Genomic DNA, 12,146 nt, shown 5'->3' with positions numbered 1-12,146 from the left:
CTAAAAATAAAATAAATAAATAAATAAAATTAAAATTTGAAAAAAGTGTCAATGTGATGTAGAAAATCAGATAACACAAATTCTCAGATTTAAAATACTATACATTTCTGACTAAAAATAACAACATTAAAACAGAAATCAAAGACACTTAAAATTCTTAATTTAAACACTTTTAGAAAAGAAGCCCAGAAAAAATTTATGATTTTATCTCAATAAAATTATAATATCCCCGCAAAAACTATCAAATGCTCTTTAAAATATTCTACACCAGTTGCCTCAAACTGGTGGCAAACGAATACATCTCAATTATGTATCTTTGTAAATATATGTTGTTGGAAAGATTTCAAAATTTACAGTATTTTCAGTATCATTAAAAACAAACATGAATAATGCAGTAGAATTATATAAATTGAGCTAATTAATTTACAGCAAGGCATAAATCTTATTGAAAGATTTGACAATAGAGATGAGATACGTTTTGTTCATACTTGTCATATAATAAGTAAACCCAGTTCCGAATTTTTGCCCAAAAAATAATCAAATCATAAAAACACTGAGTATTACGTGACATTTACACGTGACGTTGAAGAGCTTTTGTTCACAGTTGAAAATTAATAAGAAAAGAATCTGATTGACCGATAGCATCTACAATCTGTGCTGGAGATAATTTCCTGCAATTTGTCTCCACTGCACAGATATTATATAGAATTAATAAGAGACACAGAATAGGTGGTCATTAGTAATTATTCTCAAGTTTTGTCCCACTTGGAGAACTTTCAAAACTTGCATATTTTTAGTTTAAGTAAGCCAGGTAATGATTAATTAAAGATGACATAATTATTTGGAAGTGTCAGTCTGAAATATTAATATTTAGCTATCAATCTGTTTGAATTAAAGTGTAACCAACAAAAATGTCTTTTAGGTATCAAATGTTTTTCCTTTGCATTATTATTATTATTGTTGTTTATGAATATATTGATAAATATTTAGCATGCAAAGTTTTTAATTTAATTTTTTAATAAAAATTTTCAATCTGCTAAAAAGAAATCTGCCCATCAGCTGTTTTTCGTGCATTTAGCTCGCATGCAATTTAATTTTGTGACCTATACTGTATGTATTCTAGACTTAAATAAAGAATGATATATATATATAAATAAAATAATTATTTAAATATAATTAATTAATATTTAATACCAACTGTTATATCAAGTCATTAAATCAAATTTCTTCTTAGTTTAATTAAGAAAGTTTCTCCTGGTCCAGTTAGAGAGTAAATAAGCACAAAAACATTTGGAATATTTATGGAAAATCAATATTAGTACTCTTCAGATAAATAACTCTGTAATAAAAGTAAGAACTAAAATGTACAATGATATAATTTTCAATTTGTAAGGTATAAAATTTCCACTTCAGAAATTAAAATAATACTAACTTAGTATCAACTCTAAAAAATTAACAAACTGCATTTACTAGTATATGATGATATAATTATAATTAAAATTATTCAACACGTTTACTGTAAAATAACATTTTTGTCATGATAGATGAAAGTTCAGAAAGAATACACATGGACAAATACATTAGTGTTAACCCTTAAAAAGAAAAAAAGAAAAAATGATAATGCAGAAACAAAATAAAAATGCATATACTTTTAACAGTAATATGGTTTATTCGTAAGAGATGCACGTCAAACTGAACTCTCATGAATCAAAATCCAACTTTGAATTGGTCTTAATTTCAGCTGTTAAAGTTTGATACATCTTAAGGTGTAAGGGAAGATAAATTTCATACTTATTTTTTCATTTTAGACATTATTCATGCACATATTAAATGGATATAATGGAAAAATCTCTTAGCATCTGATAGCATCTGAGAATACCCCTAGGAAAACAGAATATTAGAAAGACTTTTACATAGTTTTTCCCCTGATCTTCATATTATATTTATACCTCGACTGCTTTGTGATATTTTATTTCTTGAATGCACTTAGAAAAATACAAATTTCTCACCCAAATGGAAAATAATCATCCATTCTATTTTGCAAATACATAATCTGAAACATGTATGAATGTTTATGCAGATGCACGATAAGGCAGCAGCAAGATAATGATTCCTAAAGACAAGCTGTAATCTCCCCCCCTGGAGTGTATCATAAGGCCTACATGCACATTCCATATTTTTAGATGGGCATGATCAAAACACCCTCATTCCTTCTTCTGCCTGGATTTGATTACCTTAATTACTGAATATTATTTATTTATATCTACAAAAATATCATGCAAAGCAATTTTACTGTGTTACAATTCATTAGCCTCATATCTACTTCAATGTTAGAATACCGCTTTCAGAGTTTTATAGACACTGCTTTGGAACAATCCCAGAATTTAAGATATTATACTTGCATATTGACCCCCCTTTTTGTTATTAATTTTATCATCCAAACATCAAGTGGGGAGAATTATGCAAATAACTCAATTTCCAAATGTCACAGATGAAATACAGGTAACTATCACAATCAATATTATTTCTTTAAAAGAAACCTACATTCTAATAAAAACACAGTAATATTAACATTACAGTATTTAATATCTTCATTTTTATTTTCATGTAACTTGAATCTCACGCATTCTTACTCTTGTCTCTGCCCCTCCTCAAATCATCCATAAATAATTACAGAAAATGAATGTTCAGTTGATGTAGCAAAATCATAGACCAAATGTCAGTTCATGTTTGTTTCACTGTAACAGGTAACATCTTGTGTCCAACTGGCATAAAGTTCAATAGTTAGAAGAGATCTTCACAGGTAGTTTGTGAATGCTTGCCTTTTAGCAAGATAAAAACAAAACCTACGAGCACAAATCTATTTAACATTTAGAGGAACTGAATTCATCGAAGAACGGGAGAGTTATGCATCCCATTCTTTTAAATTTTCAGAACCTAGCACTAAAAAACTAGGGGAAAAGATGCAAGGAAATAATGTAATATTTTAATACAATTACATACTTACTCATATAACTGGATGCTTATTTAAAAAATTAAAAGATTAAATTTATAAACTAAACACATTCATTCTACAACAAAACACAGAAACCACAAAAAATGAAAATTTAAATACCCAATACATAAACATTTATATCAATTTACGAAACATGTTTTCTCATCCAGTATCTCTTTAAGATAATTAAACATTAATATCAACTGCACAATCCTAACCAGAGGACAGTCTTTGACTTAATGAAGTACTGCAGGAGAAAACAAATGTTTTCATGATAAAAAGAAAAAAAAAAAAAAAAGTTAACACAATAGCTATGAATATTTAAAGTTTGGGTATATGCTTGTATGATAATAACATACTTAATAAGTTCATAGGCTTCATTAACTGCAATACAATTAATTTTATTCCCATTGTTTTACTTGTTACCATTACTTCAAAATTCTATTAAATTTGTTTTTACTATAATTAAACACAGTTATTAAATTATATAGAGAAAGTTAACTTCACCCCAATAATTTCATAAAAAATACAACTATCAAATTACCACTGTAAAGAAATAATGAGGATATAATATGAAAGAGAATTTAAAGAAACACACTAAATACAAAGCAGTATTGTAAATATCTAAGCAGTAGAAAACTATACACCAAAATAATAAAGTTTATTTTTCATTAAACTTTTAAAATTTGCAACAATTTCAATTTATTCTTTCAGCATTTTATTTTGCAATATCATTCTTATGACATCCCAACGATACTTGGATAATGTACTGCGGCTGGTGGCAATCCCCTACTTTCAGGGGCTGCCTAATGCAATTTTTCAGCAGGACAACGCCTGACCACACAGTGCTCGCATCTGCCAACATGCTCTGCAAGGTATACAGGTGACGGAGGACGGGGACGCCTGGTGTTTAACACAGGTAAACAGGCGTGTGTCCCACGCCCTCCCCTATCTAGGAATAACAACTCCCTGGGGCCCCGTGAGGCTGCCTCGGGAGTTTATAATACAGATCTAAAGATCAATACATGGCCAAACAGGGGCTGATGATTATTGTTTGACAATGGTTGCGTGACAATAACTTTGTGGGTGTGCATGGCTGTTGGAATAACGCAGATACATTAAAATATACAAAACAAATACAAGATTAGATACATATACAGGCAAAAACAAACAAGTACTAACAGATACGAACATAAAGATGCATTGATATTAAGATAAATATGAAGAGAGACACATATGTAAGATACAAGAGTAATAAATACTTATAGAGTCATATGTGTATTGCTGGTATCCTTGGGGTTGCAAATGTGCTGTGAGCACTTAAACACAGAGATGAAGCTATTAGTACCGGATGTAGAGTTATGGTGCCAGGAGTTAGTGTTAGAGTTCGCTGAAAGTACAGTCTGCACTATAGTTCAAATTTGCAAGAGTTCAGGCTACACTAAAGTTTAGTGTACACTGTGGTACTAATAGCACTAAATTTGGAGTTTGGCACAGTCACTAAGTTTTAATGCAATTGCTATAGGTTGGTACAGTCACTACAGCGCAGACACTATGTTAGGCACAGTAATTTCAGTACACAGTCACAATGGTTGCACAGTTACTATGACTGTGAACAAGTTTAAGAGAATTATCTAAGACACGGTGTAGGTACTGATGTTCACTGATGTAGGCTGCCTCGTTCAGAAGACGAACTGTGGCAAATGGTTAAAAGGGAATGGAGAGCCATCCTACAGGACACCATCCGCGCTCTTACTGACTCTATGCCTATGTGTTTATACCTATGTACCTCTACCTCTATGCTCTATGTGTTTCTTCGTGCATCGCTGTCCGCGGTGGTCCTACATCCTACAGAGCCGACGCTGTTCTCGCTCTGTATTCTGACTATCATTTTGAAATAAAGATCACTTATTGCTGCTTGCTGTCTCTGTCTTTTTCCCAAATTTCATCACTTTCTGACCACTTCTTCTTAGTGTTGCATTTTCAATGTCAAGCAGTGTATTTTGATTCATAGAGATAAGCTGGGCCAATTCTAGCAGACGGCAAGATGGTGCACATCACGTGGGCGGCCAAATTTAAGGGTGGCAAAATGATTATCGTGCATATTACATTTCTGTAAAGCGGCCAGTTTTAATTTGCACGTTGGCAGCCGATGGTCTAGAATCGTTACTGGTGATTAGAAAAATTTTTAAAATAATACTTCCATGTTAACAGAGAAAAAGCCAAAATTTGCCAAAAAAAAAAGCAAATAGTTGCCAACTTTGGCACCATAGCACAAATCAATAGTTATTGCTCAGATGCTTCTAAATTTTAAGAACCCCTACAATCACCTATGCAATAGTTTAAAGAACATGTATATACCTTAAAAATGCAATTTTAAGAACAGAGGTTTTCTTTTTTTCTTTTTCTTTTTGAGTTTACAGTTCGATCATGGGTCTACAGGATCTACGCACAATGAAGGTACGTAGGCTATTAGTTTCATAAAAGAGCATAATATATTACCAAGTAAACATCAATATTTCAATTTGCATGAAATGAAATTTTATTCAAGTCCATCGAAGTGCGCATGGCAATGCTCGAAAGACATCATGGAATCGTTAGGAAGGTGATAGAATTTTGCATGGAAATAGAATTTTGCATGGAAGAAATCAACATGGTTGTTACTACCGTTATACAATGAAACAATTCATCATCATCAAAGATGGCCAGACAATCCATTATAAGCCCAATGCCTTCCTTTGAAGATTATTCCATGATAACTCTTTGATTATCCTCAAAGACTGAAACAATCATTTAAGAGATATATGTGTCTATGAGGTACATAGTCATGAAAATAAAAAAAAGTGGAACAAGAAACAAAGGGTACAGCAAGACATCATCTGAAATCTTCCTTAGCGAAATTCATGCAATGGCATGTAGCTCAGAGTACAAAAAACATTCCGAAGCTATTTTTGAAGTAACTGTACACATTTTCCACTCGAAATAAAGAAAAAAAAAATTAAAATCTGAAAGGTTTCAGATTTTAAATTTCATCCAAAGGGGCATTTTTTTTAACTTTTGTGTGTTACCTTTATTTATTAAATATCATGTTCTTCACACTTAAACAATAAATTCTCCAAATTCCATTCAAAATCAAAAGCAATATTGTAAAATAATTTCAAAATGAGCATATCTTTAGAATTTCGAATACAGTCTTGCACATTGGAGAGAAAAATGTTTTTTTTCTGTACAATGCTGCCACTGCTCGCTTTGAAATCCTTGAGTTTGTTAATAAAAAATTCGTTAACGTTTTATAAACTAGGAAACTAATAATAAAACAAATTCAAAATTTCAAATTTGGTCTTTCAGATGCCCATATTCACAGGAGGATTACTTTATTCAAAATTTGATGTATGTAGGTACCCTTGTTTTATCACAATGCAAGAAACACACATACATTTATGCAGATTCTTCATTATTTAATTTTGTTAAATATAATACAGGGCGATAATATTTGGTGGCAATAATTTGAAAAGTGAAAAAAGACTTGTAGTGAATCAACGCAAAATGCCAAAACAAAATTAATAGTCCTTATGGGCAAATTGCCCCTTTGGACTAAAAAACGAATTGTATTAAATTACCGCAACCAATCTTTTTCCATTTTCACGCCAATACCAAAAAAATTTTACCCTGAGAAATGTAACCAAGACATTCCATTGGTTACATTTCCTTTTCCTAATTTAATTAAGATTCATATCCTTCCCAGGAGTTTGGTTTCCTCTAACTTTGATAAGATTCTACAACATTTATTTCCCATGTTTTATAATGGTTTTGTAAAGGAAAAAAAAAATCAAATCTCTTCCAGAATTTCAAAATTAAATGTACATAATTTAATAAAACCACACAATAAATTTGATTGCACAAAGCAAGAAAAACTGTTAAAGTGAACTTATTTCAATAATTAATTTCCACTCAATAAAAATTACAAATTTTCTGCTTAACTTTCAATGAACTCTCACCGCTTAACTTTTTAATTTCCCCTCAGTAAAAAGTATAAACTTACTGAAGAAAACAGAGTAAACAGCATTAAGGATGCTTTTATTTGCTCATTTTGATTGTATGTTAGTTTACTGTAATTCTAAACATTTAAATTCAGAAAGATGTATGGAAATTTTAAAAAATGAAGTAAATAAATCAGCAGTTCTATTTTCTGAATGCTTTTTCTTAATAACTAATAATTCGCTTTCATATTTATTCCCAAAGAAAAAGTATTAAAACAGAATTTTTAAAAATATTTTATGCAATGAAATAGTAATACATCAATAAGTATATTATGTTTAAATTAAATAGAGTGTTGATTATACATATAGCAAGTATCTTATTTTTAGATATACTTTTATATATGAAAGTGGTTTAAAATACAAGTGCTCCTCCTTTGTCTCTATTATTTTAATAATTGCCAAATTTCATTGAATTAAATTTTAAATGGTTCTTAAATCAAAGAACAGATAACAAGAATAGTCTGATATTGATAATATTCATAACGAAACAAAATTCGCGGATATTTTAGAAAATTTATTTTTGGGGTTAATATGAAATTTTACACATTACTTTGTACAAGTTCACACACACCAATTTACAATAAACTCATAAATCTTCTCACAAAAATCTCCATGCCTTTTAAATACTGAAATATGAAAAATGCCTCAAAAACTTCACTTTCTTGTCAGAATGACAAAAAAAGAAAGTAAAAATGTCAAAAAATAATATGATTGCATTTCAGTTCAATATCATCATGTATTTCGCAAATTCAATTCACCATGTATAAATAATTTATGTATTTCTTAGTAAAGCATATTATAGCCATCTGAATATGTATTACAGAACAATGGATGACTATTTTACTCAGGAAAACACAAAACATTGATTTTTTTCCCATTATTTATAAGAATATACTAAAATACTTTTACATAAAATACATTTAAACATGTCTACACACAAATACATGCACACATACAACACATAAGCCATTTTATACATACAGATGAGGGGGAAGAGAATAGTAAAATTTTAAATTTCATTTTGCTTTTTAATTCACAAAGTAATGCAATCCCCTCACCCACTTATTAAAGTTTTATGATAGGAAAGAAAAAGCAGATTAATAACATAAAAAGAAGTCAAAATTGGAATGGATCACAAATATTAGCTGATCCGTGTATAAACCAAGAGACATTTCTTCTTCAAAAATTTATCCAAAATTCAAGACCCATGTATAAGGCAAAATAGGGTGCACAGATTTTTCATGCCGGCGAGAGTGCACCAAACAAGCATTGTAAACAATGTCAAAAATAAAACAACTCATTTTCATAAAATGAGTATTCATTTCATCTATAATTTTTTTTTCATAAACCTAAGAAATACAAATTAAATAAAGTATTTAGTATATATAAAGAAATATAAACTTGATAAGTGCAATATTTGGCAATGATCACTCGCTCTCAGCTAATGGAAAAGTACCTATGCTTTCTGCAGGGTTAGCGGATCCATATATAAGCTGATTGTGTTAATTTCCAGAAATTCTGGGCTTCCAGAAAAAGAAAAGTTCCAGAAATTCTCGGCTTATACACGGAAATATTACAGTAACAAATTTTTTGTATAATAAATAAGAAATCAACATAAATTAAATTTGCCCACACTATAATCACAGCACATATAGTAAATGTTAATAAATAAGAAGCAATAAATGCCATTTCAATCATATAAAATATACACAAACATAGTTAAATAAATATTTAACATCATATCTCCTACACTTTACACATTTTAAACATATTTCTCTGCCTGCCCTATGCCCTATATGCTAAAAAGAGCACAGCTATTTTCTAATTTCCTAATAAATTTATGTATGCAAAAAACTGGAACTTGGATTTGGAATATAGAACAAAAACTGCTTTGTCAAAACAACTAATTGTGATATAATTAGAAAACAGAATGCACTTAATAATAATATATATATATATATATATATATATATATATATATATATATATATAAAGTAAAAAACCTATCTCTATTTTAAAAAAATTATTTAAAAATGTTTGCCATGATTTGCTATAGTGAAAGAAAAGTACTCACATTTTATCCCATCGACCATGAAAGCTGGTTACTGTCAAATCATGAAAGTCAGCAAAAGTAGTGCCAGTCTTTCCTGCGGAACTCAGATCTGAACTTCTGTCTGCAATTCTTACAATAAAACATTCATCAGTCTCACTGCATAATCCACCACACAGTCGCTGCTAAGTATTCAACACACTTTGCTTTTGTGCTTCGTAAAAAGGCTTTCATCAATTTCTGCTGTTTTGTTAGTTCTCTGTTTAGAACATTATGAATATAAACTTCCAGCAGATGATTATTCCAATCTATTTGTGTTCTGCTGGCCATATCCAGCTAATCTTCCCCCCTCCTTCAACACATGTTATTTCTCTGGACCAGTTGTAAATGAACTGCAGTGTAATCACAAACATGATTCTACAACCCTCAACCCCTCCCACTTTTTTTTCCAAAATGCAAGTAAAAAAAAAAAAAAAAAATGCAGCAATAAGAGTTAATTTATATCCTTGTTCATAAAAACAAAAGATGACTTATCGAGAATCAATTGGGGTTACATCAAACAAAAGTGCAGATGTTATGAGCATGTTGTGACATTGAGCTTACCTATAATTGGTGTTAAAATTGTGCGGCTTGGCAAAAGTTTGAAGGTCAATGAGATAATACATAAGCACTGAAAGAAACTTTGAAGCTAAATGAAAAGGAAGTAATTCTCTTCTATAATAAAAAGTAATAAGAATGTTCTAGAATTAATTTAATACCAAAAGCTTATTCAGATGCTTACTTATTCTAGAAATCAACCAATATCCTTTTTAATGTACATACATATAGTAATATAAAAAGACAATATACTATAGACCTGCCTAGCAAGAATTATTTCTGCCTTTGCGGCACAGTGTGCCCAGCTAAAAATTTCCTTCTATACGCACAGAAAAATTGAATGAAAAAGGATTTATATCTTACTCTGAACCTTCTTTATTTATACTAGATGGCAGCGCAATACAAACCAGTCTATATATTTTAGCCATGTTTAGTTTTTAAAGACCCTCATTTTTCAAAGAAATCTTTCAGATCTTTTTTTTTTTTTTTTTAAGGATATAAAAGGAATTGTTTGAATAGGAATTTCTCTGTTGTTTTTTCAGCTGTATGCTAATCTCCTTATTCTATATTAGCTTTAAATGTTTACCTTGAAATTTTGAGTAAAATCGAACGGCAAACATCAGGTGTGCCCAGAGTGGGATCACTGAGAGACTAGGACCAGACCAACAAATGTATCTTTGTTTCTCTACAGCTCTCCGGTCAGCTCACTCGCAATAGAAAGGTGGATCCACAACTGTGTTTCATTTCCTACTTTTCTCTTTGGAGGGGAGGTTTGGTTATCAACTAAGAAATTGGCGGGGATATTTTCTGAAGAGGAATTTTACAGTAATTCATTTTTTGCGCAATGACAAGCTTCCTTGCCGTTATTTGCTGGCATCCGCTATACAGAATTCACAATGTATTATGAGACTAGCAACTAAAGACATGTTGTTTGTTATTCCACTAAATTTTGTCATGTTGCAGAAGTTAAGCTATTACTGATTTCTTACATTTAGTGTGATTAGTACGGAAGGTAATTTTGTATGTTTGGAATGTATGAAGACCTATTTTGAATTACCACTAAGGTAAGATACAATAATGTAATCATGAATATGAAAAGAAAGGGCCAAAGTAGTTATTTTGCTGAATGCCTGTTAAAAGATGAACTTTTATAATAACTGTAAATATGAAATAAAAAACAAATTTGTAAATGAGATTAAATTAATTAAGCTCTCAAGAATTATTTGCCTAGGATGAGATATGCCTTTGTGGAAAGAATGAATCTGAAAAGAAATTTTATGATAACAGGTAACTATAAGATGAAATAGCAAACAAAAATACATTTGGAAATAAATGTAAAATACCACTAACTGATTATTGCACATTACAAAAACCTACAGCATTAATTTAAGCAGTTCATAAACATCAACACGAGTGAAAAAATAATGTTTGTTTTCCCATATGCTTTTTCAAGTCCCCAGTAAATACATTTTAGCATATTTGGCCACAAAGTTCACACCATATGCTTCTTTAAGTCCCCAGTAAACAACTGCTCACATAATTGGGCACAAAACACAATTTCACACATTCCACAGCACTTCACTTACAAATCCTGAAGTCTGAATTGTGAATGCATTGCCAAGCCAAACATGCATAGATGTTCTTTGGCCAAATGACGAAGGTTACCATGCTGAAAATACGCCTATTGCACATGCCTGAAGCATAAATCATGCTAGGGCTAGACACTACTGTAATTTTATCAGTTACTTGTTTGGTTTTTCTATAGAGCAGTTCTTTTTCACTTTTGTTCAAAGAAGTTTTGTTATTGTTGCATTTTGATAGTTTTGAGTTGTAGACGTTTATTTAATTTTATTTTATAGTTTATAATTTCTAATTGTAGATATAATATTAGTTGGTCTTTTTTTCAAGATTTTTAATTATTTTCCAAATGGATCGGTGAGGGCTAACCATTTCTAAAGCACTGAAAGTGCTACTCTAATTGACTTCAGATAGTAAATCTGATACGGATCCTGGTACATGTGCAAAACATGCAGTTGGGTTGTGCTTTTTCATAGCTGATGTCACTTTCCTTGAAAAGTACCCCCATGAAAAAAAATATTTTAGCCATGTTTAGTTTTTAAAGACCCTCATTTTTCAAAGAAATCTTTCAGATCTTTTTTTTTTTTTTTTTTTTAAGGATATAAAAGGAATTGTTTGAATAGGAATTTCTCTGTTGTTTTTTCAGCTGTATGCTAATCTCCTTATTCTATATTAGCTTTAAATGTTTACCTTGAAATTTTGAGTAAAATCGAACGGCAAACATCAGGTGTGCCCAGAGTGGGATCACTGAGAGACTAGGACCAGACCAACAAATGTATCTTTGTTTCTCTACAGCTCTCCGGTCAGTGCAAATATGAAATGTAAATAATGCAACTATCATATATCCAACTTACTTTTTTTCATTTATATGCATGTAATCATCATA

At 30.5% G+C, this 12,146-nt stretch overlaps 1 protein-coding gene across 4 annotated transcripts in view; it reads right to left on the bottom strand.

Moving 5' to 3' along the window:
* LOC118179849 (uncharacterized) overlaps positions 1-12,146 on the bottom strand; it is a 109,004-nt gene that overhangs the window by 18,823 nt on the left and 78,035 nt on the right. The window lies entirely within an intron of this gene.

Source organism: Stegodyphus dumicola, chromosome 9 (assembly GCF_044657685.1).
Source record: "Stegodyphus dumicola isolate Sdum_Otavi_A_Nest chromosome 9, ASM4465768v1".
Classification (NCBI taxonomy): Eukaryota; Metazoa; Arthropoda; class Arachnida; order Araneae; family Eresidae; genus Stegodyphus; species Stegodyphus dumicola.
Note: the sequence above shows the minus strand (reverse complement) of the source record. Positions and strands in the feature narration are given on the sequence as shown.